This window comes from Mirounga leonina, unplaced genomic scaffold, assembly GCF_011800145.1.
Source record: "Mirounga leonina isolate KUSES-001 unplaced genomic scaffold, KU_Mleo_1.0 Mir_173, whole genome shotgun sequence".
NCBI classification, from domain to species: domain Eukaryota; kingdom Metazoa; phylum Chordata; class Mammalia; order Carnivora; family Phocidae; genus Mirounga; species Mirounga leonina.
This window is the reverse complement of record NW_023270447.1, coordinates 40422601-40450418: the sequence shown is the minus strand read 5'-3', so window position 1 is coordinate 40450418 and position 27818 is coordinate 40422601. Positions and strand designations below refer to the sequence as shown.

At 44.2% G+C, this 27818-nt stretch overlaps 1 long non-coding RNA gene across 1 annotated transcript; it reads left to right on the top strand.

Moving 5' to 3' along the window:
- The first annotated feature begins 3953 nt into the window (after positions 1-3953).
- Positions 3954-27818, top strand: LOC118019302. Its single transcript, XR_004681649.1, has 4 exons — positions 3954-4099; positions 8302-8396; positions 14613-14836; positions 27701-27818. It is a non-coding gene; the product is annotated as an uncharacterized LOC118019302 (long non-coding RNA).

The following is a 27818-nucleotide window of genomic DNA, read 5'->3' as shown; positions in this document are numbered from 1 at the left end:
TACTGCAAAAGCCTAAAAATGATTCTAATTCTTTAATTTAGTAATTCTATTTTTAACTGAAATTGAGGAAGGAAATGATTTAAGTATACACGTAGGTTTATAGGTAACATAGTCACTATAGTATTAATTATATTGGCAAAAAAAAGCTTAAAACAGTCTCAATGTCCAACAACATAAGGACAAACGATGGGCTTTTACGATGCCATTAAAATAATTTTTTGAATAATATTTAATTATATATGCTAGTATACTTTGGGTTATATTTATTGAAAAGTATGTAATAAATATGTAAAACAAGCAAGCATATAAACACACAAAGGCATACTACAAGGAAAAGAATAGCTAACACCAACATGTTATTTTTAGGCTTTTCTGAGGCCTAAGTTTTTGACTGGCTTGTGTTTTGCACTTTCCCACATACTCCACCATTAGAACACATTACTTTATAATCACAAAAGAAAAAAGAATAAAAAACATGCTTAAGAGACTTCATCCCCAGCTCCTAGGATGTCAACACTTGAAAGAGCACTAACGAGAACCTGACCCATTTCCTTTGTTTTTCAGATAAAGAAAACAAAACCCCAAAAGGCTAGCCGATTGGAAAGGCCAAGTGTTTTTTGTAAGGCCAGCAGCTGTGGGTCCAAACCCCGGACTATCTCAGAGGATCCCTTTGCAGTCATGCAAAAGGAGGACCCACCTGCCTATGGTACTCTTGGGGACTTGGAAGGCCAATGGCAATTCTTCCACTCATCTTCAGCTCTGGCCATTTCTGCTTTAGAGAGTGGAGGCTTTGCTGCCCAAGACGGCAACCCTCACCCGCCAAAATCCTTAAGCAGATTCTGAATTCCTCTGCCCAGAACCTGGGAGGCTCCCTACATATTTCAGAATTGAAGGAACTGAGGGAACCTGGGAAGTCTACCCATCTCACATCCAAATAGACCATGGTCCTCCACTCCTGCCCTGATACCAAAAGTATGTGTTGTGGGTGGAGGTGGTGGTGTCATTTCCGTAGGCTACAATGGGGACGGCAGAGTCATGCTGTGTGGTGGCTGTGGTCTGGATGGACGTGGAGTGTGCCATTTAGAGAGGGCAGCAATGGGAAGGCTTGGCAAACAGAGAAGTGTGTGTGGGAAGGCCCAGAGTTTTGACGTGCACGATGAGTAGTCCAGCAGCATGGGATGCCTGAGGGTGGGAGGTGATGGCATCCAGCGTGCCTGGACTACAGAATGCCCTGAAGACGGTGCAGAGGGGGGCTGTGGGAAGTCAAGAGCAGAGTAGGCAATGGGAAGGAAGGAGCAGGAACTGAGCAAAGCAGGGCCTAGCCCCTGACAGGATGAGCAATGACCAAGAGTAGGGCGAGCTGGCCCAGCAGAGAATTAGAAGCTCACCCTGGAGGGGACCAGAGCCAGATTCCTTTGCTGCCCCCAGGCCCAGGCCCAGCCAGCCTGGACCTCCTCTGTGGGAGCGTCTGGATTGCCGGGACCATATTCCTGCCCTTGCTGTCCATTTCCTCTCATGTGACGGACAGTGGGCAGCTAACAGGAGATCTATGGTTTCAAACGAAAAGGGTGAGGCTGAGGCTGAGCTAAAGCTAACCCTGGAGAGGAAGTAGCAGAACTTTGCTGAGAAGAGACTTCAGCTGTGAGAAAAGTCTTCCAGAAATGCTGAAAGGAGGCCTGGTGCACAGCTGCCAGCTCAGTTCATGGATGACGGACCCGCCTGGGTGGTGGGGAGCCTTCGTTCACGTCCCACTCCACCACCTCCTAGCGGTCATGGGCAAGATCCTTATCCTTGCCAAGACTCGGTTTTCTCACATGTAAAATGGGGATGAGCAGTGCCTACCTCACAGGGTTATGGAGAAGATAAAAGGATATATTGCGTAGAGCACAAATATCACTGAATTATTATGAACTCTTCCTTCTCTTTGCATCTACTTGGGACCCAGATCCATTATTTGCATTTATATTAAAAGAGTGAGGAAAAGGGTAAGGAAACAGCTGCTTTGTGAGTCTCTGCTTCATGCTTTGCACTAATTACCCTCTCAGTCTTCCCCAAGGTGCCCCAGGAGGGCATTAAGGTCTCTCACTGGCAGATAAGTTGTAACTCAGGGAAGTGAAGTCACTTGTGTGAGATGCTAAACTAACTTGAGGCAGAAAAAGAATTCTGTTCGCCTCCAAAATTCCTGTCTGTCCCACCAGCCTGTGTTGCAGTCCCCAGCCCCAATCTCCACAAGCTCAGAGCCTCCCTCACCTAAACACATGCTGACATGGGAACAGGGGTCCTCGCCCCTCCGTCGATGCAGACCTGGAACATGGCCCTTGTTTTACTGGCCATGGTGACCCAGACCAGGACACAGCCAGATGTACCACCCCTGGGCTCAGGACTGTTGTGGGTCACAGGCACCCATTAGATGCCACGCCCAGGGTCCCCTGCCCAGCAAAACATGGCAACTCAGGGGAAAACACTGATCAGAAAAATCTGTGTGTGAGTCTATCCCCTAGGGATTTTCTGGGGTTGGAGGAAGCCTGTCAGGGTATAAAGAATCCAGAGGGATGAGGGGCTGGGAACTATTTTAACGAGGTCAGATCACATGGGGTGGAGTGAATCGGAAGGCGGGGGCTTCCTCACACGGCGCATCCTACCACACTCTGACATGGCTCAGCCTTTTTACTCTACAGGGTAGGAAACTGAGGCTCACACATGCCAGATATGACAGGATAGAGCTGGGCTTGCCATGCTTGGAGATTTTAGTTCCAATTCCAGTTTATTTACTTACGTTGCTGAGTGATGAGGGCAAATGGCTTCACTCCTGGCAGAGCACAGCTACCGCTCCCACCGACTGAGTGCTGACAAAGGACCGGCCCTGTCTGGAGCTCCAAACACTCACCATCCCACCGCATCCGCAGAACCATCATAGGACGTGGAAGCCGTTCTTTCTTTTCTCTCGGGGATGAGACGGAGGCACTCTGCAGACTCAAACCCCTTCTGGTAGGGCTCGGAGTGCTCCGTCTATGTCCTGAGGCCACCTTGGGCAGATCCTTCTCCTTCACGGAGCAAGGCGACTCTTGGCAATCAAAGGGCCAATGTTGGAAATTTCTTTTGTTCTTTTGAAAACCAGCACTCGGGGGCGCCTGGGTGGCTCAGTTGGTTAAGCGACTGCCTTCGGCTCAGGTCATGATCCTGGAGTCCCGGGATCGAGTCCCGCATCGGGCTCCCTGCTTGGCAGGGAGTCTGCTTCTCCCGCTGACCCTCTCCCCTCTCATGCTCTCTCTATCTCATTCTCTCTCAAATAAATGAATAAAATCTTTAAAAAAAAGAAAGAAAGAAAGAAAGAAAACCAGCACTCGGGATGATGCTGTATGAGGAGGTTCCCAGAGAGACATTCATGATGGTTCTGAAGGGCAGGGGCAGCACGGCTGGGCTCTGTTCGCTAAACTCAATCACGGAGACCCTCTCCCACTCAAAGGAACAGAGCCCCCCTCCCCTGGGCTGGGCTCTGCATTTCCGGAACCTTGAGCTTTGCTCTCCAAGAGCCTCAGCTGTGTTGAAACTCTGTAGAATTCAGGGGAAATCTGTGCCAGGTCAGAGCTTGTGCAGTTATGCCTCTGGGAGTTTCCAGCTTTGTGTGGGCTCAATGTCAACAAAGGTTTGTCCGATAAACTCGAGAGCTCAAGCGCCAAAGTTCTCTTTACTGTGCCCAGGTTACTGGTGAGGAAACTCAAAGGTTTCACTTTTATAAAAGAAAGAGAAATTGCCCAGCCTGGTTGTCATGAGAGGAAAGAGCCAACATTGGTCTTAGCTCAGTGTGTGCAGGGGTTTTTACATTCCTTATCCGTCTTGGCTCTCACCCCGGAGGCAGGGGGGGTTATCCCTGTTTCAGACAAGAAAGAATTGAGTTGGCCAAGGTCACCCGGCGAATAGTGAAACCGGGAGTTTTTTGTTTTTTTTTTTTTTCTTTTCAAAGCCCAAGATCTTCTCACTGCCTATGATTTCTTGCTAATTCTCTGGCCAAGAGATGCTATCGTGTATGGTCTAAGAGCTTAAAGCAACTGTTTGGGTCTAAGTCCTGTCCCAGGAAGGATGAGCTGTGTGACTTCGGGTAAGTTACTTGATCTCTCTGACACTCCGTTTCCTCGTATGTAAAATGAGGCTGACAGTCCTAGAACTTGCTTTCTAGGGCTCTTGCGAGTTTAAATGGGCTCATATGGGAGGAATGTTTAGAACCATGTGCCATGACATAATATCAGCTATTTTAATCATATAACTTGAGTGAAGAAATGCACTGTTGTTTTACCAAGTATGTACTGTACTCTGGGGGAAGGAAGAATTCCTATACAAGGCAGTGTCCTTGCTAGGCAGGTGCCTCAGATTCACTTATCCTCCTGTATCTCCACAGCAATCTTATGAGTGAGGGATTTACAAACAAGGACATTGAAGGACAGAGAAGTTAAGTCACAGGACAAACGTTGCATAGCAACAGAGTATTGGGGCTGGGATTCAAACCCCAGCCTGACTCCAGCACTTTACCTTCTCCTTCATCTCTCTGCCCACCGCCTTTCGGGAAATGGAGCAGCCCAGCAAGAGAGCACATGTGTGCGTGCATGTGACATGGGGCAAGTCAGGGAAGGGGGAGATGCCATCTGACTAGTGTTGCCTCATTTCACAAATGCATTATTTCCTGACAGGTTCTCTGCACATTTATTATGGTTAATATTTCAAATTTTGTATTTTAAATATAAAGAAAGCTGGAAATTCAGGGGACTCCTGTACTGATTTGAAACTTCAAGACATTGGTCTGTACTTAATTAGGTTGTTTATTTGTTTGCCCACGTTGTACCACACACTGGGGCTATGGAAGTAAATGGAGACGTGATAGAATTGATTACATATTGACACAATGAATGCACATTCCCAAACCATGATAAGCTCCATGAAAGAAAGTTCTATAATGCCAAAGGGATAGATGAGGGTCTGGCTTGATCTAACTGGGGCTCAAGAGGTCTAAAGGAAGGAGAGAAGTTAACCAGGTAAGGAAGGAGGGGATAAATATTACAGAGAAGGAACGGCATGTGCAAAGGCCCTGAGGGAGAAGGGAGAATCGACGATTTAAGGAACTAAAAGTTTCCCACTGTGTGTAGAGGACAGAAAAAGAGGGAGATAGGGATTCACGTTGAAGTTGTAAAGAAAGGAAGGAACCAGAGTATATAAAACACTGGTGAGCACATAGCATCTGTCTTAGTTCTAAGAAAATGGAAAGGGATTTAGTTTTAAAAATTAAGAGTTTTGATAGATGCTGTAAAAATTCTGTTTAGGATATGGTTACTACAACAGTATCCATCATATCATGAAAGGATGACACATAGTCTTCAACTTGCCTGCCAACTCTGAAGGGTAATTAGTGGCCATGGGAATAAGGTGCTGAGGACTTTGTGGGTGTATCTGGATCCAGTGGGAATAAGTATCACTGTCCATTAATGACGTAGGCCTAGGATGGCCTGGAGCTAGCTGTTCCGACTGAGGCCGCAGAAAGCACAGTGGCTCAGACTCCAGACTCACCCGGGTTTGGATCGCAACTTGCTTTCTGTCAGAACTTAGGCAGTTTATTTAATAAGTCAGAATCTCAGCTTCCCAAGCTGTAAAATAGACATAGCAGTATCTTCCTAAAGGGGTTTGTGAGGATTCTAGGAATTAAAATGGTAAACAATCCAGCACATTACAGACTCCATAATAATAAACTTCCTTAGCATGTAAAGGAAATTTGGAAGCATACTTGTGGAATGACAAAAATTGAAATTTACCTTAAAGTGAATAGGAAGGAAACTACAGAAAGGGCAATTTACTTCACCTTTTCACGACAGATTTGTGACCCGGTTTCTGCGTACTGTTCAAATGCAGCACGGGGAGCTGACAGCCCACACGTAGGCTCCATTGACTCACACTTCCAGGGCACAGAGCAATGTTTTGGAGAAGACAACTTGGCTTCAGGAATGAATGCTGTGCAGTAGCCTTTTATGGAAGCGACCAAGTGGGCTGGTGTGTGTTCCTCCTTCATTTACCGTGTTTAATAAATGGGCTAGTGGCCCGTTCACCTCAGCAGTAAGAGGACATAAACTGAGGCAAGATTGACCCGACAGACATTAGACTCTGCAGTGTCCACCCAGGGGGCTGGCAGAAAGGCAGGGATCAGGAGCCGATGGGATGACTCAAACACACCGAGAGGGTAAGAGGGTTGGGATGTTGAAGAGGAAGAGAGGAATTGTGAGGAGGACTTCTTCAGAGAGAGCTGAGTGGGCTTCCCACACCAGGTCCTCCCAAGGTGAGTGTGGCTTGCGGCATTCTGGCACGGTGCCAGGCCCAGAATTGCTATTCAACAAGCAGTTGTGGAACGGATAACTTATGACACATGAATATAACCTGGAACAGACAAGAAATACAGGAAAGGAGCATAAAGACTTTTTAATGAGTCTTGAGCCCCCAAATACATATTAATCAGAACCCACAGGGCTGAGAAAGCTCACAGGTATGATTTTTTTTTAATAATCTCTGACAAGTAGGGAGCAAGGTCCTAGAAAACTGAAAAAGAGGCAACACTTCTTATTTTCAAAAAGCTGAGCTTCAGAAATGATAAACCTGTGCCATTAATATGGGCAAAGCCCAAGAGCATATTTCTAAACGTTCTGGCATGAAAACAGTGCTCGCTAGCAACCAGAACTTGTCTGATAGGGTTATCGGAGTAACCTGATCAGGAACATGCCAGAAATAATGTTTACTGAATTTAGGGGGAGATTGGACATCTCGGTTCATTGCAGGAGGGTGGGCACAATGATAAGACAGGGTCATAGCTGATAACCACCTTACTCACTGTCATTCAGGGCTTATTAGTCTAGACAAGTATCCCTAGACTCATGATGTAGGGTTGTGGTTCTCAGTCCTGGCCAACTGTTAGGATAAACGGGGGAACTTTTAAAACACATCAGTATGTGGCCCTTCCCTTAGAGATTCAGGTTTCATTTGTGTGGAGTGGACATCAGTCATTCGTATATTTCAAAGCCTCCCTCATGTTCTAATGTACGAAGATTTAGCACCATCAGTGTTCTATTTTTGGCCATAGCCTTTACAATATATTTTTAAGGAATATATTGAATGAAGACTGAGAAGCCACCTGTGTTGCAGCTGTCGATAAGTCAAAAATAGGAAGTGATAGAATTTAGTTTAAAATAAGCAAATAAAAACTGTCAGTAAGTTAGAAAAATCAGTAAAGACACTAAGAAAATAAAATGTCTTGTTACAGAGATACTGTGTGAATACAGTGAGTTAACACATGTAAAGAGCTTACAGCGGAATTGGGCACATGGTTGGTGTGCTCAGGGCAGCTATTCCATCCAATCCTCTTACCCTATGAGGTCAGTACTATCTCCATGTTGGAAAGACTGAGGCCCAAAGAAAGTGCACCTTTCCAGCCCAACTAACTTTTGTTGGTGTTAAATTTGATTTTAGGGCTTAAAGGGGTGCTGGAAATTACTCCACACATTTTAGAAAGGGAAACTGAGGTTCAGACAGGTTAACCTGCACAAGGGCACATAGAAAGTGGTAAAGCCAGGACTTGGAGGTAAGTGTGTTTGAAGAAGAAGAAAGAGAAGGAGGAGGAGGAGGAAGAGGAGAAGAAAAAAAGAAGAAAAGAGGAAGAAAAAGAAAAAGAAGGAGGAGGAGGAGGGAGAAAGGAAGAGAGGCAGGCAGGTAATTAGGGCCCTCTCCAGAGCAAGAGAAATCTGAGAAAGTCCTGGCTTATCCCACAGAAATGGAATGCATTAGTAGGGAGTTCAGGCTCTGGAAACCCCCCAGGAATTGCCTGAGAAATGCTCACAAAGAGGTCCTTCTGGATTCTCACAGGCAATGCTGGATTTTTCACTGCCATCCTGAGACCACCCTAAGGGTGGTCCTTCTCTTCACAGCCCTGTACCTGTATTTAAAGAGGTGAGCTCCCACGTCAAGGACACGTCAATGGCAGGAGTTGAAGTTTGTTTTCATTGGCATGGGAGAATCCTGGCCCGGAGATATGGAGAAGGACATAGAAGGTGTTTTATAACAAAACACCAAACATTTGACAAGGAGAGAGTTCAGAAGGATTCTCTAATATACATCATGGCTAGCTCTTGCCTCCACTTGCTCATGAGGACCTCTAGGTCCCAGAGAGCGTGTTCCAGTGACTCGGAGTCCCCAGGTAGTTTCCTGCATGTACTCATGAACAAGTTTTATTTGCCACCACATTGCTTCTACCCTAATTTTCTTCTTCTGTTCCAGCATCTCCATTCCATGGGATTTCAGTCCATGTGAGGAAGTGAGCACGGGAATTAAAGGAGATGATACAACACCAGACACACAGTTATGGTTTAAGAGTTGGTATTGCTGCTTCTTTTTTCCTCCTTCACTTCTTACCCATAAAATAAGTGTATTGTGATAAATAAATATCTGTTATAACATTTTAGGAATACATCAAGATTATATTTTAAAAATTAGATGGGGACACCTGGCTGACTCAGTTGGTAGAGCATGAGACTCTTGATCTCAGGGTACTGAGTTCAAGCCCTATGTTGAGCACAGAGCTTACTTTAAAAAAAAAGACACAAAACAATGAAATGATACATAGCAAGCACCCAACAAATAAAAGTGTTGTAATATTAGCATCAATATTGGAGAAAAGCAACTCTGCTGGTTTTTTCTGCCAACTTAACCTAGATGCCCACAGGAATCAAGAGGGACTAGTAGAAGCTAGTTTGGAATACTGAAAATGAAAGATAGTCCTTTTCTGTCAATGATGCTGATTCAGACTTTAAATGTAGGAGGATTACCCTGTCAGGAAGCCAGAGCATTCCCAGGCATGAGTCGCTGCATGTTACAGGGGCTCCTCAGCTGACTCCTTGGACACTTGACCTGAAAGCCCCGAGACCCCAGACTCCTCCACCTACACCTCTCAGCTCTAGCCAGCTGGGAGAACGGGGATAAAGATCGCAGTTGCTAAGGGGGTACGGGATGAGGGTTAGGGCCTGAGCTAAATCCTCTAGATACGTGACCTCACTTAGGCCACACAGCAACCTGTGAAGCCAAAACTCTTACTATCATGCCAATTTTACAGAAAGGGAAAGAAACATTCAAAGGAGTTAAAGAGCACGCCCAAGGCCGAGTCAGTTTTCCGATTCCAAGACATGTCCTTAACTCCTTTGGACACCTCAGAAATCTCTGGCAGATACTCTCTATCCAGTCCTGCAGGAAGGGCTTCCTCCTCTGCTCATTTGCTCTGACTCAAAAACCATCCCCATCCCTTGGCCTCCCAGGACTTGAGTCAGGGTGTTTTCCCTCTCCTGGGAGTCTTTGTGAAGGACGAATTTAGCTTTCTGGCTCCACACCTTGGCTTCTGCAGCACACAGAGGGCTCATGACTCTGAGCACTGGGTCCCTAGCGACAGTATGTGTAAATACCAGACGCAGCTGTGGCTTCTTTTGCACACACTGTTCTTGGAGGGGCTGAGCACACTCTCCCCTTTTGGGTACTGAAATGACATCTGGGGATCATCCTGCATGGGTCAAGATACCTACTCCTCCACAGAAAAAAACCAGGCTCCCCCCACCATTCCTGGTGTAGAAATGCCTCATGTTAGGGAGAGAACAGACAGCAAGTGTTAGTGCTGCTGGATTGGGCAGGCTCTCCCATTCCAGATGATTCTCACAGTCTCCTCTCTCTGGATTGGAGGCAGCACCTACCAAAGCCTGTATCTCCTGCTGGCAAGACGGTACAGTCTTAGCAGAACCTACACATAGCATTTTGGAGAAGAAACCTTGATCAATCCTCTAGGCTTGAGGCAGGAATTTTCTTCCGTGTTTCTATGTAGACCTCGGAGAGGCATATCTGATAAGAGACATATCTGCACTATGTGTCCCTCAAGCTCCAAAATCTCACATCAGCTGCACGAGATGAGGTCTGCCACTTACTTGAATCCTCATGTCCTTCTAGAAAATATTTGCCTTACTCCCACATTATTTTTGAGATTTTCATAGAGAATTCTCTAGAGTCTATATTAAAGATTTCCTGATAACCTTGATCTTCCTCTGTAATATATCCCAGTTTCTTGTCATCTAACCCAAATACAGCAAGACAAAAAATGTTGAGCTCAGAGAAACTGACTAAGATCACCCAAATTGCCATTGGTCAGGTCACCTGGAAACAGCCTCTGTGAGGCGGATTTGTACCCAGATGTTTCTTGGAGAGTGCTCATGGAGCAACATCTATAAGGGAATGAGAGAAGTGGAACTGAGCAGGGGGAGAGGTAGAATTACAGTGAAACAGAGGATCCACCTGATCTCACGTGAGAGTCTGAAGCTGGGCTGGTCTTTCAGAGGGGTCCTAAATTAGCCTCTCTGTACTTTGTACCTCTACATGGCCCGGGTGGGGGGGGAGCCTGTAAGTTCGGATGAGGCAGTTACCTTTGGCTGAGAGTAATTCTCCAAGAGGAAGTCAGTCATCAGCTGTCCATGTGTGGCCAACCCTCCCAGCCACCAGGGGGTACTGAGAGCCTTTCTTCTGAAGGGGGCTTTGGGTGGTACTCCACAGCATCCACTACACAAGCTAACTCTCTCACATTGCAGGATACAGAGTCCTAGGGAAGGAAGGTAGATGGCTCTGGATCACACAGTAAGGCTATGGAACAAATACAGTACTCGGGGCTATAAGCCTCAAAGTGTTTTCCCTTTCATACCAATAAATATATCATTTGCTGAACATCTCCTGGGTGCTAGCCAATGTGTTACGCATGTTACATGGAGTCTTACACTAACTAATCAGATCAAACCCCATACAGGGGGTATTAGAACCTTCATTTTCTAATGGAGGAAACAGAGGTTTCAAACATAGTTAGTAGCCTAGCCAAGCACCTGGCACATATGACACACCTCTTGGTCTCCAAAGCCTGTAGTCACAACCCCCACCTCCATCCCTATAATTCACCCGGCAGCTTCCTCCGCACGGCTGCAAATCACGCTGCGGCTCTGATCATCAACAATGAAATTGAGGAACAAGTTATCTTTCCTGCACAGCAACCCCTCACCCCATGGGAACTGCTATTTTGGTCATCATCTGAGATTCTTGCCCATCGCAATTCCCATGCATGCTTAATGAAATGAATTTCTACTTTATCCAACAAAGGAAGCCCATGGGTCAAACCTTGTGACTAAACATTGTTTCAGCCATTTAGCAAATATTTAGTGGATGCTTACTATGTGCTGGCAACACGCTAAGCGTTTCACATTTTCTCTTGGACTGCCCAATGAGGTCAGTGTTTTTATCCCTAATTTATAAATGAGGAAAACAGACGCTCAGAAAGTTCAATCACTCACACAAGACCACACAGCCTGGATTTAAATGCAGATCTGCGGGGCTCCTGGGTGGCTCAGTTGGTTGGGCGTCTGCCTTCGTCTCAGGTCATGATCCCAGGGTCCCAGGATCAAGTCCCACATCGGACTCCCTGCTTGGTGGGGAGTCTGTTTTTTCTCTGCCCCTTTCCCCGCTCGTGTTCTCTCTCTCTCTCTAATAAATAAATAAAATCTTTAAAAATAAATAAATGCAGATCTGCTTTGCTTCCACAGGGCTGTATTCATTCACTGTTAGTAAATAAATATGTATCAATTTCCTGTGCACTGCCCAGCACTGTGCAGACATGTGCTGGGGACAGAGCTCCAATAGGGACAAATGCTCCCATTCCTTGTCTTCATTGATGTTGCATGTTAAAGCAGGAGTCACAAATACAAATGTCTACAGGGGCTTGGAGTGAAGTGAATGCGTGGAGACTATGTGGGAGGGGAGGGTGATTCCCTGGCTTCTGTGGCCAGTGGCTACACAACTCCAGCCAAATACAGCCATGTGAAAACGTGTGCCCAGGGCTGCCAGATTTCCCATTCTGCAAGAGCAGCCAGAAATCTGCATCTTATATGAAATATCTTGGTATTTAAGAGTTGGGAACTAATCCAACCATCCTATAATCATCACTGTGGGTCAAACAAAAGGCATATGCAGGCCAGATTGAAACCTGGCTTACCGCGAATGCCATCTTACGCTCAGGTTCCCAGACGATCAGCCCCCCTGAGTCCAGATCAGTCTCGCACTGTAAGGTCAAGGGCACCCTACACTCTCCGCAGGTCTGGAGACCTGGCCCATGTTACAGAAAGCTTCGAGTAGTGTCTCCTAAGTTTTCCTGCTAGAGGAATCCTACGGCCTCTGCAGAGCCGCTCCCTTATTCCTTGAAGCTCCATTCTTTCCTGAGCCAAGGCTATTAGCTGACCCACTTCTGTCAGGAAATAGGTTGATCGTGGGCGTCTGTAAGCAGTAAGACATGGCTACGTGACGACTGCTCAGAGCCTTCTTCCCCCTTCTCATTCCTGCTGCCACCAGATGGCTCTGAGATAATGCAATGTCTTTCCTGCAAGAAATAACATTCCCAAGCCTTTCGGCTAATCCTCTCTGATCATCCTGGGAATGCAATTTCTCAGCCTCTCCCCTCTTGTCATCACTTCCCCTGTCTTATCTTCAGAGGGCTAGGGGACCTGAACTGGTCACTTTCCAAGGAGAGTCCATCGTCCCATGCTGAGAGGTCAGGGGCTCATGTAAATGGTATAAATGGGCAGACTCGAAATTCCAGCTCACCAATGGATGCTTACAATGTGATTGCGACCACCCTGTCATTCCCCTGATTTATTTGTGATCCCAATCTCCCTCATTCTCTCTACTGGTAAGATTCATGTTCTCTGATCAAACAAGAGAAGCTCTTACCTCTCACAAATCCCCTGGAGACAAAAACAAGATGATCTTTGTTCACAAACCTGGCATCCAGCCAAGCTTTGATCTCTTATCCCAGCTCTTCCCTTGGTCCTCAACACCATTGCAGCTACAGTGAGACATCCCTTTTTAGCTCTGCCGTTGACAACAAATGCAAGGAGTGGGGATGTAATCATGGTTACCACCTGCTCCTGAATAGTAATTAGTAGGAGGGGGAATTTGGCTCCAGAGATGAGATCGTTATTAGCTGGAAGAAAAAGCTGGCAGGAAAAAAATGGCACCATTATTTGGGATCATTCGTCTTTTTAAGTGTGAAACTGATAGCTGACATGCCAAGACCTGAGGGTTTAAAACCCAGGGAATATGGAAGATACTTGGAATAAGTTGTTTGACACAGGTGAATCTTGGCACTAGAAATGTTCATATGTGACATTTCAGTTATTTTCAAGCTACCCTCCAAAGACCATGTCATGCCACCATTTTTAAATTTCACTGAGGCACCAATTTGGATAACCCTATGAAAAGCAAGTTATCAGATTCTCTATGGAGTTTTAATACATGATTTCACATAATCCTCACAAAGAGCCCTGTTGAGGAGCTATTATTATGCTCACTTTACAGATCATGAGCTATGGTAATATTCATGAAGATGAGGACTTGAGAAGTATCTCCTTTGCGTGTCAGGAGTCTACTGAACTAATTTGCCTCTTCTCTACTTGGAACAATCCAGCTGAAAGAAAAATCATGAGTGCAATGATCTGGAGAAGTCTTCTAACTGTGACACGAGCATCAGCTGAGGCCTCCCTGGATTTTGAGATCTAGCTAGAGCTCACACACCCTCCCATTCGACCATCTAGGAGAGCCTAATTCCCAGAGTCATTTGCCAGTTCTGTGGGCATTACACTCATATCGGCAGCTCCCCTGAGTATAAAAACTGTCTCTATTCCTTTGGGAGTCCCCCAGGCCAACCTTTTCAAAGGTTTCCATAAAAATCCAAACACATGTTTTAGGGTTTTATAAACTTCGCAGATTTTTTTTTGGGGGGGGGAAGGTATGAATAAAGAGGGGATATATGAAGGAGCACACAGCATGCCACCATTTTACTTACCCTCCCTCCCTCCTTTCCCCCTTTTTGATATTCTCATTCTCCTGGCAGGGAGTAACAACTCATCCCCTCTTATGCAATCCCCTGGTCCTTTTCACTAAAGTGGCACCAGCCAACTCCCAGAACTTGAGAGGCTTAGATTGGCCTCAAGTGAGGCTATCAACATGTTTTCCTGTGAAAATGTTCTTGTATCTGCTGCTGAAAGAATAAAGATCTCTCCCTTTGGTGATATAGCCATGAGAACTGCCCTGAAATGGAGCAGGCTGCCCATGGAAATAGGGTGATTGATTTCTTTTTGTAAGCAAAACACACAAAGAGCCATTTAGGGGCACGTGGGAGAAGGACTAAATGGATGGTTATGCCAAACTACTTTTAAGATCCTTCCAACCCGGAGAGTCTTTAGTATAAGAGTTCCGAGGACGCCCAGACTGACAGCAGACAGATCAGGCCTGGAGTCCGTGCTCCATCTTTGCAGGAGTATGGGCGCATTATTTACCCCTTCACCTCCACCACCCCTTTCCCACATCTGTAGAATACAAGTGATAATAAGGGACAAAATGTTTCTGTTATTTAGCACAATGCCACAGTGTTATTCAGTAACAATGCTCTTACTGCACGGTGAGAGCATCATATAAGAAGACTGCCAGCATGATGTTTATTTCATTGTCATTGTGTTGTTTGGCAGGTTGTCCAAGTCTGAGAGGCAGCAGAATCTGATAAATAGAGTACCCAGTTAGGAGTCAAAGGAAATAAACTCTGGCACCACTCTTGGTACATAAGATCTGAGTGATGGTCAAGAAACCAGTTGACTGCTCTGGGCCTCATTTTCTTCACTTGAAACTTTGACATGATGTCCATGATCCTCTTTGACTACTTCAATTGTCATGAGAGTTACATGAGAAAATTAAGGTAACCATGCTTTGAAATTTTTAATTACCTTAAAGATCAGTTAAAATGGCAATATTTGCCATATGTGCCTTAGATGCCCATCACACACATTCGTTGGTTCTCCTTTTTAAATTGAAGTATAATTAATATACATTACGATATTAACTTCAGGTTTGCAACATATTGATTCAACAATTCTTTATATTATTCAGTGCTCACCATGATAAGTGTAGTCAACATCTGCCACCATACAACGTTATTATAATGTTATTGACTATATTTCCTATGCTCTACTTTTTGTCTCCATGACTTTCATTCTATACTGAACTCCCTCTCTTATATGGTCAGAGGCAGAGGCATGGACCAGATGACCTCAAGTCTTCCCTTCCAATTCTTGGAATCAACTATCAAAGAGATTCCAGGCAAAGCAATTGCAACCTTTTCTCATTTTTTCAACAACAAACATTTACTAAATCCCTACAGTAAACCAGGCTCTATGCCAGAATCTGAGCACACAAAGCTCTAAAAATGCAACATAGCCCCAAACTGGATACTAACCTCTTTCCATGAAACTAAATGAAGGCACCATTAATTCCTAATATTCAAAAGAAAAAAAACCCAAACTTTTCACATGCAGTTTCTTATTTGTTCTTCAAATAACTCTGTGATCTAATAACTGATATCCCCATTTAACATGGGAGGCATCTGAGGCTCTGGAGGCTTCAGGATTTGCCTCATGTCAAAGCATCACTAAGTAGTGGCACTGGAATTTGAGATGGCAGGAACTTTAGGGAAAGGCAAGCTCATTTTCCTTAGTCTCTGCCATCCATCTGTGAGATTCTGGATCTGGTTAGGTGACTAGTGCAAACCAAACAGAGAAGTATTACACGATCAACTCACCCTAGTCCATCTGATGTATCAGATGCCTCTATCCTTATACCCTTGCTCTCTCTGTTGCAGACGCTGGGCTAAGGCAAATGCAAAGACAAGAGTGGATTTGCACGCTCCGAAAAGGCAGCACAGACCTTGAAGGCTGTGTCGCCTGCTTGAGTCATGATCTTCCTCTTTATCAGAAGGGCCTGATTTGACAGCACATTTCAGAACTAGAGTGGGAGAGTTATGCACAAAACCAGAAGTCTAGTATTAGAATAGTCTTGAAGCCTCTAGGCTTTTTGGCTAGGGACAATAATTTGGTCAGAGGGCTTTAACTCTTCATTCGGGTCCAAAGGGGATTGTAGCTATCTGCAGTTTCCATGACAACCGCCTTTTTCTCTGTAAGTAGATCTGCCCCAAGCACAGTGGAAGCTTGTAATCAATTCCTAATAAATGTTCACAAATGACTGATCAATGACTGGAAATAGCATCTCCCTTCTCCTGTATACACTTAAGCATTCCCAACAGTGAGTTCATAAGGTTTCTTTTGCATTATAAGGAAATTTACTCTAGTATTCATGGACGCTAACAGAAGTAGATTTAGATAAACATTCTCTAAGCCATTAATAGTTCAACCCTTTCTAAAAATAGCCTTTAACTAGAATTTCTCCAGGCTAAATCAACTTGGGTCTCAACAACTCTGTATCAAAACAGCATTCCTTGGACTCTTCTCCCACCTGCTACTGCAATAATTCTGGCCACCTCCAGCTTCTCCCTTGCTCATTCTGGGAGTCCCCAGGCAGTGGCCACCTTCAGTAGCACTCTTGGCTACCATTGTCCTCTTTTCTCATTAAGCCTTGTAGCAGTGATGTCTTCTGTCTTGGCCAATGCCAAAGACTCCATGACATGACTTTGCTTCTGGAGCATGGTGACCTCTCCATTCCAGATGTGAGTTGACTTCGGCTCAGGAGGTGTTCCTTCATGTAGACATACCATTTCGAGGCCAAACCACCTGCTCTCCATATGTGTTTGGAACTGTATCCTAGGACAAGTACAACTTAAACTATCAAGCTGAGATCCCTGCTACAAAGCTAAAGCAAGCAACTGCATTGGCCTTTTTTTTTTTTTTTTTTTTCCCAGATAAAAGTGGAGTTTGCCTAGATTTGACAATCTGGTGATGATAAGTGTGCTGGCAACATTTGGTTTTCTTTTATTTATGGTATAAATAGTTAAGCTAACCCTACTCCTCATTCATCGGATGCCTGGAGGGAGGAGAACTGAGCTCATTTTCTCCCTCCTCTGGGAAAAGGAAGAAAAAGCAGAAACTTGGGGCACAGTCCCTTGATGGATCTGAGTGACATAATTTCTCTACCAGAAGTTGAGACACATGTCTGACAAGTGAGTTTATAAGGGCAATGGAACAGATGATTTGAAATGAAGTTTCTTTAAGATGCTGAATTTGTTCGTTATTTCCTGCCTTGCTCCATATAAGCAGTTAATATAGCTGTCAGGGATATTTAAAGACAGCAAAGAAACTTAAACAAGAAGCACATATAAATAAAAAAGACAAACATGACTGAGGCATAAAATAGAGTTGGAATGAGGGTCATACAAAAATACCACTCACGAGGCTCTAAGATTCCCAGTACCGACACATAAAAAGAAGCCTGATCAGTTATGGGATTCCTAGATTTCTCAGGATTCGTTTTAAATTTCTCAAGAAAAGATAGCTATTTTTGATACCAAATAAAAATAAATGGCTCCCAAGAGGATGTATAGAGTGAGTTCCGTGAATAATTTTAGAAAATGCAGTCCACAAAACCAAAGAAAGCATTCAATGGGCAGAGGGTAATTCTAAGTACAGAAATGGAGGATGAAAGGAGCCCCAGCCAGAACTGTAGGCTCTTTCCCTCTTTTCCCCACTACCCTGCTGTCCTCTCCCTTTCCTGTGTTTTGCTCTCTCTGGCACTCCTCTTTCTACTCCTTTTTTCTCAGTGGCTCTATCCCTCTATCAGTCGCTCTCTCCTTTCAGTAGAGTTGTTTCCTCTTCCTGTCCTAAAGCTCAGAAAAAGCATTGTCCAAGGGCTTTGAATCAGACCTATGTTTCAGCCTGATCTCTGTTACTAAACACCCATTCAATACTTAACAAGTGTTTCTTGAACTCTAACTTAGGTGATCCAATCTAGTCTCAAGACTTGAAACATTACCTGAATACTCACATCTCCCAAGTTCACATATCTGGTCCTGACCTCGCCCCTGGCATCCCAATTTATATACCCAGTGCCTCCGAACATCCATCCCCACTCAGATGTCCGATAAGCCTCTCAAAGTGTTCAAGTCCAAAGTAACATGAAGTCTAGGTTTTTCTTCCAAAGCTTCTTCTGTCCCAATCTACTGCATCACAGGACATGGACCTCCATTTACCCAGCTACTCAAGTCAGTTTTCTTTTCCCGCCCCAGTTGAAGACATTAGGAAACCTTTCTGCTCTAGCTTGGAAACAGACCCCCAAACCCAGCCACTTCTTTCCTATACCATCAGCACACTGCAAGTTCTCTCTCCCCTGTTCTACTGCTAAAATAACCTACACAAATTCCCTGTTTTGAATCTAGCCCTCCTCCCAGGCTGATCTCCACGCAGCCTCTGCGGTAATCTGGTTGAAACTAGATCATGGCACTTTCTTGCTCAGAACCCTCCAGTGCTGTCCTTGTCTTGAATAAAACCCAAATTTCCTATCAGGGAGTGGCTTCAGGGTTGTATGTGACCTGGCCCGGACTCTCTCTGAACTCTTCCTTAAGCACTTTCCCCTTCAATCATTGTGCTCTAGCTTTACTGACCTTACTGTTCCCAGAACAGGCCAAGTTGACTCCCACCGAGGGACTTTGCACTTGCTACTCCCACCACCTGCGCATGGCCCCCCAGATCTTCATTAAGGATCATCCTCTCCTCCATGCCATCTCTTCAAAGAGGCCTTCCTCATCACCACACCCCGTTACTCTCTATCCCCTCCTTTACTTTCTTTTTCTGCATAGCACTTATCGTGTTGAGGTTTTTTTTTTTTTTAAAGATTTTATTTATTTATTTGACACAGAGAGAGAGAGGGAACACAAGCAGGGGGAACAGCAGAGGGAGAGGGAGAAGCAGGCTTCCTGCAGAGCAAGGAGCCCGATGCGGGGCTCGATCGCAGGACCCCGGGATCATGACCTGAGCCGAAGGCAGATGCTTAACCGACTGAGCCACCCAGGCACCTCCGTGTTGAGTTATTTTATACGCTTGTTTATTTGTGGATTGTCTGTCTCCCTCAGGCAGACTGTGAACTCCCCGAGGCAGTCTTGCCTGCCTTGTTCCCACGGGACCCTTGACACCTAGTGACGGTGCTTGGCACCTTAGACAAATGCAAAGCATTGTTGTTGGGTGAATGCTTGAATGTGTCAGACACATAGTGCACCTTGAGTGTCTGCTAACTGAATGAATAATATAACAGGTGCTGGGGAGAGAACAGTGCACAAGACAGGCAGGTCTGTATGCTCACGGCATTTAGCCAAAACGGCAGTCACCAAATATTTAAGAACAATAAAATAAGAAGAGTGTTATGATAGAGAAAGTTCAGGGAAGTAGCAGAGACCCCTAATATAATTTGGTATAGAATTTAACACCTTCGATGTAGGGCCTTAAAAGCTAACCTCTCCAGGGCCTAGAATCTGCCTGTGTGCAAAGGTGTTCTTGGTTTTAGTATTAGCATTTGTGTGATTTTTTGCAAGGAAGGAAGGAGATGTATGGAGAATGCCTGGCACATAGTAAATGCTCTGTAGGTCTCAGCTACTAGTGCTGTTACAATAGACTAACATCTGTTCTACCTCATGGAACCCCTCAACGTCTTTTGAACTACCTTCCCACATTTGGGAGAATGGTTTACATTTTGAATTCTGCTGCACCTGAGTTAAACGCCCAAAGTCTCTTTCCCAGCGTTTCATGAAGTCCAGAGGTCGGTACTAAAAGCTGTGCTTCCCCCGGCAACTTCATGCTCTTTGATTAGGGAGAGAGCAAGGTGGTGAGGCAGGCATCCCATTAACACCATCTTTTAATGAAGAGGGTGGCTGCAGTGTCCAGCTTTGAGGGACAGTGTTGGCTGAGATTCAGACAGTCTCAGTCTGGTATCATCAATGTGAGCCAAGGTGTTTGTTTCCAGTAGTGGCAGTGGTGGGAATACCTTGTCCACAAAGGGTCTGGGGCATTGTTTCTAGTTGAATAGCCCCTAACCCGGATTCTCTGGCTCTCCTTGGAGATTCTGTGAGTTCCCTAAGATCCTTAGTAAGTTCCTTTTCTGCTTAAATTAGTTAGGGTGAGCTCTGTGTTTGCAACTAAAAACCCAAGTGACTACAGATCATCTGAATTAAGTGGTTTAGGACCCTGTGCTGTGAATACCATATTGATTATTGATCAAGGGCTTGTTCAGGTCAAAAGTATCAAGGAAGGGACGCTAGGGTAAGGGATCTTACTATCTCAAAGGTCACCTCTCCACACAGCCTTTCCTGATGGCAGCTGGAGGGGCTCCCTCCCTCCTCAGCCTCCCACATGGTTGATGCTGCTTATTAACACTTGTCATGATCGCCTGGCTGGGACATATTGTAGGCTCTGCCTCATTCTTATCTTCCCTTCCAGTCTGCATTCATTCAGCTTTCACCGAGCGCCTATGATGTGTCAGACATTAAAGACACAACTCATTTCCAAAGAATTTACCGTCTACCCAGATGACTAGCCTACAAGCAACAACTGAAAGGGTCTGTGATGTCAGGTCAGCAGGATGTTAGGTTAGCAGGATAATGCAATGACTACATGCCTAAGCTTTGGGATCAGACTGACCTAGGTGCAAGTTCCAGTTCTGACACTCGCTGGTGATTTTTGCTAAATTATTTCATCTTTTATGCTTCAATTTCCTCACCTATAAAATAAAGTTAATCATTACTAATAGGGTGGTTGTGAAAATTACATAAAATCACATATATGAAGTACTAAAGACTGATTCTTTGAAACGTTCAATACATGCCATTATTATAAACAATAACAAGCATGTCTGAGGATGTCAGGAAATCCTTCACAGAGGGAAAAAGGCTTATTACTTAAAGGAAGCATTCTTAATCTGAGCAGACAGGTGCACCCATTCATTCTGTTTCTTAGTCAACATTTTTTCATTTTTAAAAATGGTTTCTTATAACATCCTGGGATGAGGAGCATCCTGTTTTGGTTCTTCTATTTTGCAAACAGAGAAAAATGTCAGAAGTTAATTAACTCCTTCAAGCGTGTATTCATTTTGTTGCTTAACTAGTTAAGGCTTTCTGTGAGAGAAGACTGTGCAGTAAATCTGATTGGATACCTACTCTGTGCAAAGGCTTTCAGAAAACACAGAAATGCGTAACCACTAACGGACACCACGGTGCTCGAGGTGAAGCTACTGAGATAAACAAACACACAGTGTAGGCAGAAAAGTTAAAGTGGTCATGTTGTGGTATTGGTCTAGATTTATAGGAATAAAGAAGAGCTCACAGTCCAGAGGGCTGGTCTGAGAAGACATTATAAAGGAGGTAAGCTTTAAAGCTCGGCTTCAAAAAATGAGTAGAATTTAGACAGTGGGTATAGAAGGGTCAAGGGAAAAGCATCAGAAGGTAGACAAGCTATCAACAAAGGGCACAGTGGTGAAGACACATGCTCATTCAGGAGACCTCCAGCAGCCAAACTCTGCGTGCAGTAAGTTCTTATGAGGGATGCAGAGAAGATAAGGATTTGGAGACAATTGTTAGATCAAGGGGTTCGATTTCATCCTCCAGACAACTAACAGCCACCGCATGGTTTCGATGAGAAGATTTTAGGAATATAAGCAGACTGTAATGGGAGAGCATGAAGGGTAGAATAACAGAGGCAGGAATTCAAATCAGAAGTCATTGCCAACATCCTGACCTAAAATTGGCATTGCTGTGGGATTGAAAGGAAGGGGCGAATGAAGCAGACATTTGTCCTGAATAATCACCAGCACTTAGTGATTAGCTAGCTACGATGGGAGATGGATAATCCACACAGCACAAGATAGAAGGACCCTCAGCCCTGCAGTATTTCTGAAAGTGTTGTCGACAGACCAACTCCAGCAGAATCACTTAGGGTGCTTGTTAAAAATTCAGATTCCTGTGTCCTGTTTCAACCTACTAAATAAGAATCACTGGGACCAGGAGCCCTACAAGCATGCATTTTAATAAGCTCCCCCAAGTGACTTTTAATGCCTGTTACAAGTTTGAGAATACCTGCCTCAGAGATTATTTGACCAACCGTATTTGTTTTCAAGATGGGAAACCAGGGTTCAAAGAGGTCACATCACTTTCCCAAGGTCACACAGCTATCTGGAACTAGGATGAGGGCTTCTAACTCACAGGCTTGACTTGTTCTGCCATGCCCTGCAAGATTGATATCTGGCAGTTGGGTGTTGCAAGGAAGGCACTGTTTGCTCATTTTCAAAGTAGTGAGGCAGAAAAACTGGAACTAAAACCTAGTGGATGCAGATGTGGTTGGTTTGAAATTCCAGCAAGCTCATGTTGACCTGCTATGGCCTAGAGGACCATCCCCCAGGGAGGCTGTTGCTCTGTGGCTTGACTCTCAAACTCTGAGCATGTGGGCTCAAGGGAATATCCAGGGCCAGATGACCTCCTCAGAGTGGCCCTAACACATGATCATATGGGGGAGATTTGGTCCACACAGCCAATCCTGGCTCTCAGAGGGACAGCAGTGTAGGAGTATTTCTTGACTTATTACCCCACATAGAGCAAGATTTATAAGAGTTTGGTTACCTGCTCTGAGTGTCATCCTCTTTGATAAGCCATGGTATTTAGAAGACTTATGCTGAATTTAGAGAAAGAAGACCTGGGTTAAAGTCCTTTTCTAGCTGTGTAATTTGGGCCAATTATGATATATTGTTACCACGAGATTGACCATGCCAATCCCCCTATTTTATAGGTCAAAAAAAATCCAGAAGCTCAGAAGAGAAAAATAATTTGTTCAAAGTTACACAACATATTCACTCTCTGAAACTGCATTTCCTTAAAATGTCTGTCAATAGATGAATGGATAAGAAAGATGTGGTGTATGTGTAGACACACACACACACATATGCAAATAATGGAATATTACAGAGTCATCAAATGATGAACTCCTGCCATTTGAAACAACATGGATAGACCTACCTAAAGGATATTATGCTAAGTGAAATAAGCAAGATTGAGAAAGACAAATACCATATGATTCCACTTATAAGTAGAACCCTAAAAAATGAATAAATAAACAAAAAGCAGAATTAGACCTATAAATACAGAGAACAAACTAATGGTTTCCAGAGGGGAAGTGGGGGGGATGGGTAAAATGGGTGAAGGGCAGTGGGAGATACAGACTTCCAGTTATGGAATGAATAAGTCATGGGAATAAAAGGCACAGCATAGAGAATGTAGTCAATATTATAATAGTGATGTATCAAGATAGCTTGTAGCTATAATTGTGATGAAAATAGCATAATGTATGAACTTGTTAAATCACTAAGTTGTACACCTAAAACTAATGTAATGTTGTGTCTCAACTATACTCAAATAAAAATAAACAAAGAAACAAATATTTTAAAAAATAATATCGGGGCGCCTGGGTGGCTCAGTCATTAAGCATCTGCCTTTGGCTCAGGTCATGATCCCAGGGTTCTGGGATCGAGCCCTGCATCGGGCTCTCTGCTCTGCGGGAAGCCTGCTTCTCCCTCTCCCATTCCCCCTGCTTGTGTTCCCTCTCTCGCTGTGTCTCTCTCTGTCAAATAAATAAAAAAAATATTTTTAAAATAAATAAATAAATAAATAAATAAATAAATAAATAATATCAACTCTACCTTCCTTATTAAGCTTTTATGAGGATCAAATAAAAAATATATATAAATACATCACAGTATTCGATGTGAATGCCAGGAACTCTTAATCTTTGCTTTTCACATTGGTAGAATGGTAGCAATCATTCATACAAACACACTCACGTAACACATGTATAGTAATATAATATGACACACACACATACACACATAAGACTCATGTAAAAGAGTTTTGAGGAGAAAAGGATAAAGGGTTAACTCAGGGTAAAAATGTGTTTATGAGCCCACTTCTGGGCCGACAATGATGGACTCTACCATGTGGTTTCCTAGGGCAACCCTTCTGCTGTCACTGGTGAGAGGTGCTCCAAGCCCTCCACACCCTACGTGCAGAAGGGTGCCCACTAGCACATTATGTCTACCCACATCACCTTTTCTGAGTACAGAGAGTAGGGGGCTGGCACAAGTAAATCCAATCAGGTTGTCCAAAACAAGGGAAGCCTTAGCAGGTATTTGGACTTTCATCAAATAAGCTAATCTGTTATTTTTAATTCTTACATATTTGTAGACTTTAGGTCACTATCTCTCCTTAGAAGTCACCGAGATCTAGTGTTTGGCATAAGACTCAACCAAAGAACTTAGACGGAATATAATGGAAATACTGCCTCATGCTTCCTACTGTGAATCTTCACCCTTCTCCTTGCTTCAACTTTCTTCACAAAGATACAGCAGTAAAATACACCCATTCTTGAAGTTTTATTCTTATGCACACTAAAGCTTAAGAAACACTGCCCTCTCTGTGGTACAAGCCAATGTTTATGACTACTAGACTAGGCACATGAGGAATTTGTGGTGAGTGAGTCAGTGGGAAGAAGGAAGAGAAGGGGAGAAAAAATAAGGACAAGAAATGAAGGATCTCACTGGTTGTGGTGCCAGGAACCAGTAGAGTGAAGTTCCAGTCCCTGCTCTGTCATTAACTTAGTGGGGGACCTGGAATGAGTCACACCTCTTCTCTGGGCCACAGGACACTCAACCAGGACCAGGCAGAGCTTCCCAGCCTACGTGCCATATCACAACCATGTGCCACAAATGGATTCTAAGGATGCTCTGAATTAGTGAGTCTCTCAACACTCAGAACGCTCTGTGTGTGGAATGGCTGAGGCTCTGGGGTTGGGTGTCTCTAACCAAGAGAAGTCTCATCACAGGTTTGGGGGTAGTGATCTGAACAGTGCAGGAGTCTAAGGGCCACCCTCATAGTTCCCAGGGAAAACACAATGAGCCATATTTACCATGCATCGTTCTATCTGATGCCCTGAGTGCAGCCAATAAGGTGCTTGATGGCCTGGGCATCTCAGCCGCCAGCTTCAGGGCATACCACTAACCATCCTAGACAAAGTCTGAGGACCAGTATGGAGTTTGTTGCCAAGTGCCCAGGGATTGGAGCTCAGCCCAAGATGCAGCCACTGGGGGAATAGATCAGGGGGAGATATGGTGGGGCTTTCTGGTCTGCCCAGCAATAAATGGTAGCCCAGAATCTCTTGTCTTTACATGCATCAGATTCTCCTGTCCATGTGCAGCTGATGGACAAGAAACCCGTTTGGGGATTTCCATGCTAGCTGCAGGACAACTGTTTTTATAATGCATTTACAATGTATTTAATTAGCTTTTGATTATTATTTTGAAATACAAGATATGTAGAAGTTTGAATTTGAAATATTTTGCTTTATCATAAGAAATTTAAACACTGGTTTGTCAGTATAAGAGAAGAATAAACTAGTAGTTTTTTTTAATTTCAAAAGTTACAAATCTTCAAGTGACTGTAGACAATGGTTTTAAAATTTTTATCATCTACTTGTACAAATGAAGTTTCTTATTTTTTTTAAGATTTTTTTTTTTAATTTATTTGTGAGAGAGAGAACGAGAGACAGAGAGCATGAGAGGGAGGAGGGTCAGAGGGAGAAGCAGACTCCCTGCCGAGCAGGGAGCCCGATGTGGGACTCGATCCCAGGACTCCAGGATCATGACCTGAGCCGAAGGCAGTCGCTTAACCAACTGAGCCACCCAGGCACCCCAAGTTTCTTATTGATAGAGATCACTAAGGACTTGAAGTGATCATCATCAAAAAGTTTTGATCAGAGTTGCATGTAGCCTTTTGAACATAATCTGTTTATAAGAAGGTATGTCAGTGAAAGTAAGTTCAAATTTCTCATTTAAATTTTCAAAAATAATTTTATTTAGAATTTTTATGTAAATTTAATATGTATTATTTTCCTAAAAATTTTGTATTTATTTTTCCTATAAATATATAAAGTGCAATACATTTTGTCACCAAGCTTTACATAGCTATTTCCAGATCCTGTCTCATTTACTCCTTGTCCTATTCAAATATCTTCATTTTCTATGGGTGTGAGAGGTGAGAGAGTTGGGTACAGTGGCCTAGGGTAGTAGTTTTCAACTGGGGGTGATTTTTTTCACCTGGGGGACATCTGACAATGTCTGGAGACATTTTTGCTTGTCACCACTGTGGAGCTGCCCGCTGGCTGCTGGTGAAATGCCAAAGATGCTGCTAAAGATCCTACAGGGCACAGGGTGGTCCCCCAGAGACAGAGTTATTAGACCTCAGTGTCAATAGTGCCGAGGATAGAAACCCTCTTCTAGGGTCCCTCTCACTCTAAAGTTCTAGGATTCTGAATTATGATTGTTCTTGTTCAGCGGATAGTCTGACTGGTAAGAATGGGTGTGGCTCGGGCGCCTGGGTGGCTCAGTCGTTAAGCGTCTGCCTTCGGCTCAGGTCATGATCCCAGGGTCCTGGGATCGAGCCCCACATCAGGCTCCCCGCTCAGCCAGAAGCCTGCTTCTCCCTCTCCCCTCCCCCTGCTTGTGTTCCCTCTCTCGCTGTGTCTCTCTCTGTCAAGTAAATAAATAAAATCTAAAAAAAAAAAAAAAAAAAAGAATGGGTGTGGCTAGGACTGGCCAGCTCTAACCTCCTAAGTGCGTTTATACAGTAGGCGCAGTAGGCAGGTTACAACACGGGGCAGGGCTTCCTGTGTGCTTGCTGGAAATCGAGCTGTGGATCTTTGCTGGAGATGGTAGACATTTCCAAGGGGCAGTTTGTGACTTCTGTGGACACAGCCTCAGCACCCCTAGGTGAGCATCTTCCCTTCCTCCCCCTTCACTTGTTTTCAAGTTCCATATGCTGAAATTAGCTTTTTTATTCCATTGGACTATGGCCTATTTTATTTGTCAGCAACTCTTCCCTCCGTACTCCAGGCGTCACTGGGACCCTAGGTGGGTCTCTGATAGACAGAGATTTGCCCTGGACAGTTTTTCAAGCCACCCCAATCTCTTCTGCTCCCACCTGCAATTTCTTTGGAAGTTGAAGTCATCCTGTGTTTGGCATGAATGCCCTACCTCCAGGACTACACAAAACTTCCACATCTTCCCTCTTTGATGCACCCTCCCTGTGGAGTTTTCACTACTTTAGGATGATTCACGTGATGAAGGATTAAACCTAGTGGGACAGCCGTACTCCTTGATCAGTATGGCTCCTACCACCCCTCCAGTCAATTTTTACCACCCATTCACATCTGCCACCTAATACCAAGAGCAGGTTTAATAGAGCATCAGATTCTCTTATTTATCCTGGGATTTAACTGAAGGTGGGCAATTCTATCAATACTTGCTCTTGGATGGAGGTAAGATCAATAGGCCCAGGGTCTCTGCTAGGTAAATGCAAGCAAACCATTTGGTTCCTGGGGGCTTCACTTGGGTCCTATGTAAAAGAGCTGTAGTAGTTAGAAGGCTGCTCAGATTCCTTCCAACTTCAAACAAAAGAAAAAGCACTGAAATTTTGACAAATATATCAGTATTAGGGCACACACGCTTTATGGTGTTGACTCACTGCTCATGGTGTCATTTCTACTGAAATGAGGAAGTTGGTTTTTACAGTTGGAGTCAGGAAATAGTTTACATCCTTTGTAAGGGTTAGAGTCCCTGGAAGATTATGGTCACTGATGTTACTGTGATAGCACTTAAGTGTTGGAGAAACCAATCTTTTAATTCTTTTAAGGGATATATATTAGGCCCGTATTATGCTCTCTCTTTGAGTACAATAATATTTATCTCTATTTTGCAGATGAGAAAATTAAGGACCTGATGGCTAAAGAGACCGTTCAGGACAACCCCCACAGTTTTGAGCAAGTAAGAAGAGGAAGGGCAGCAGGGCATGAGGGGCTACGTCCAAAATGCTTAAA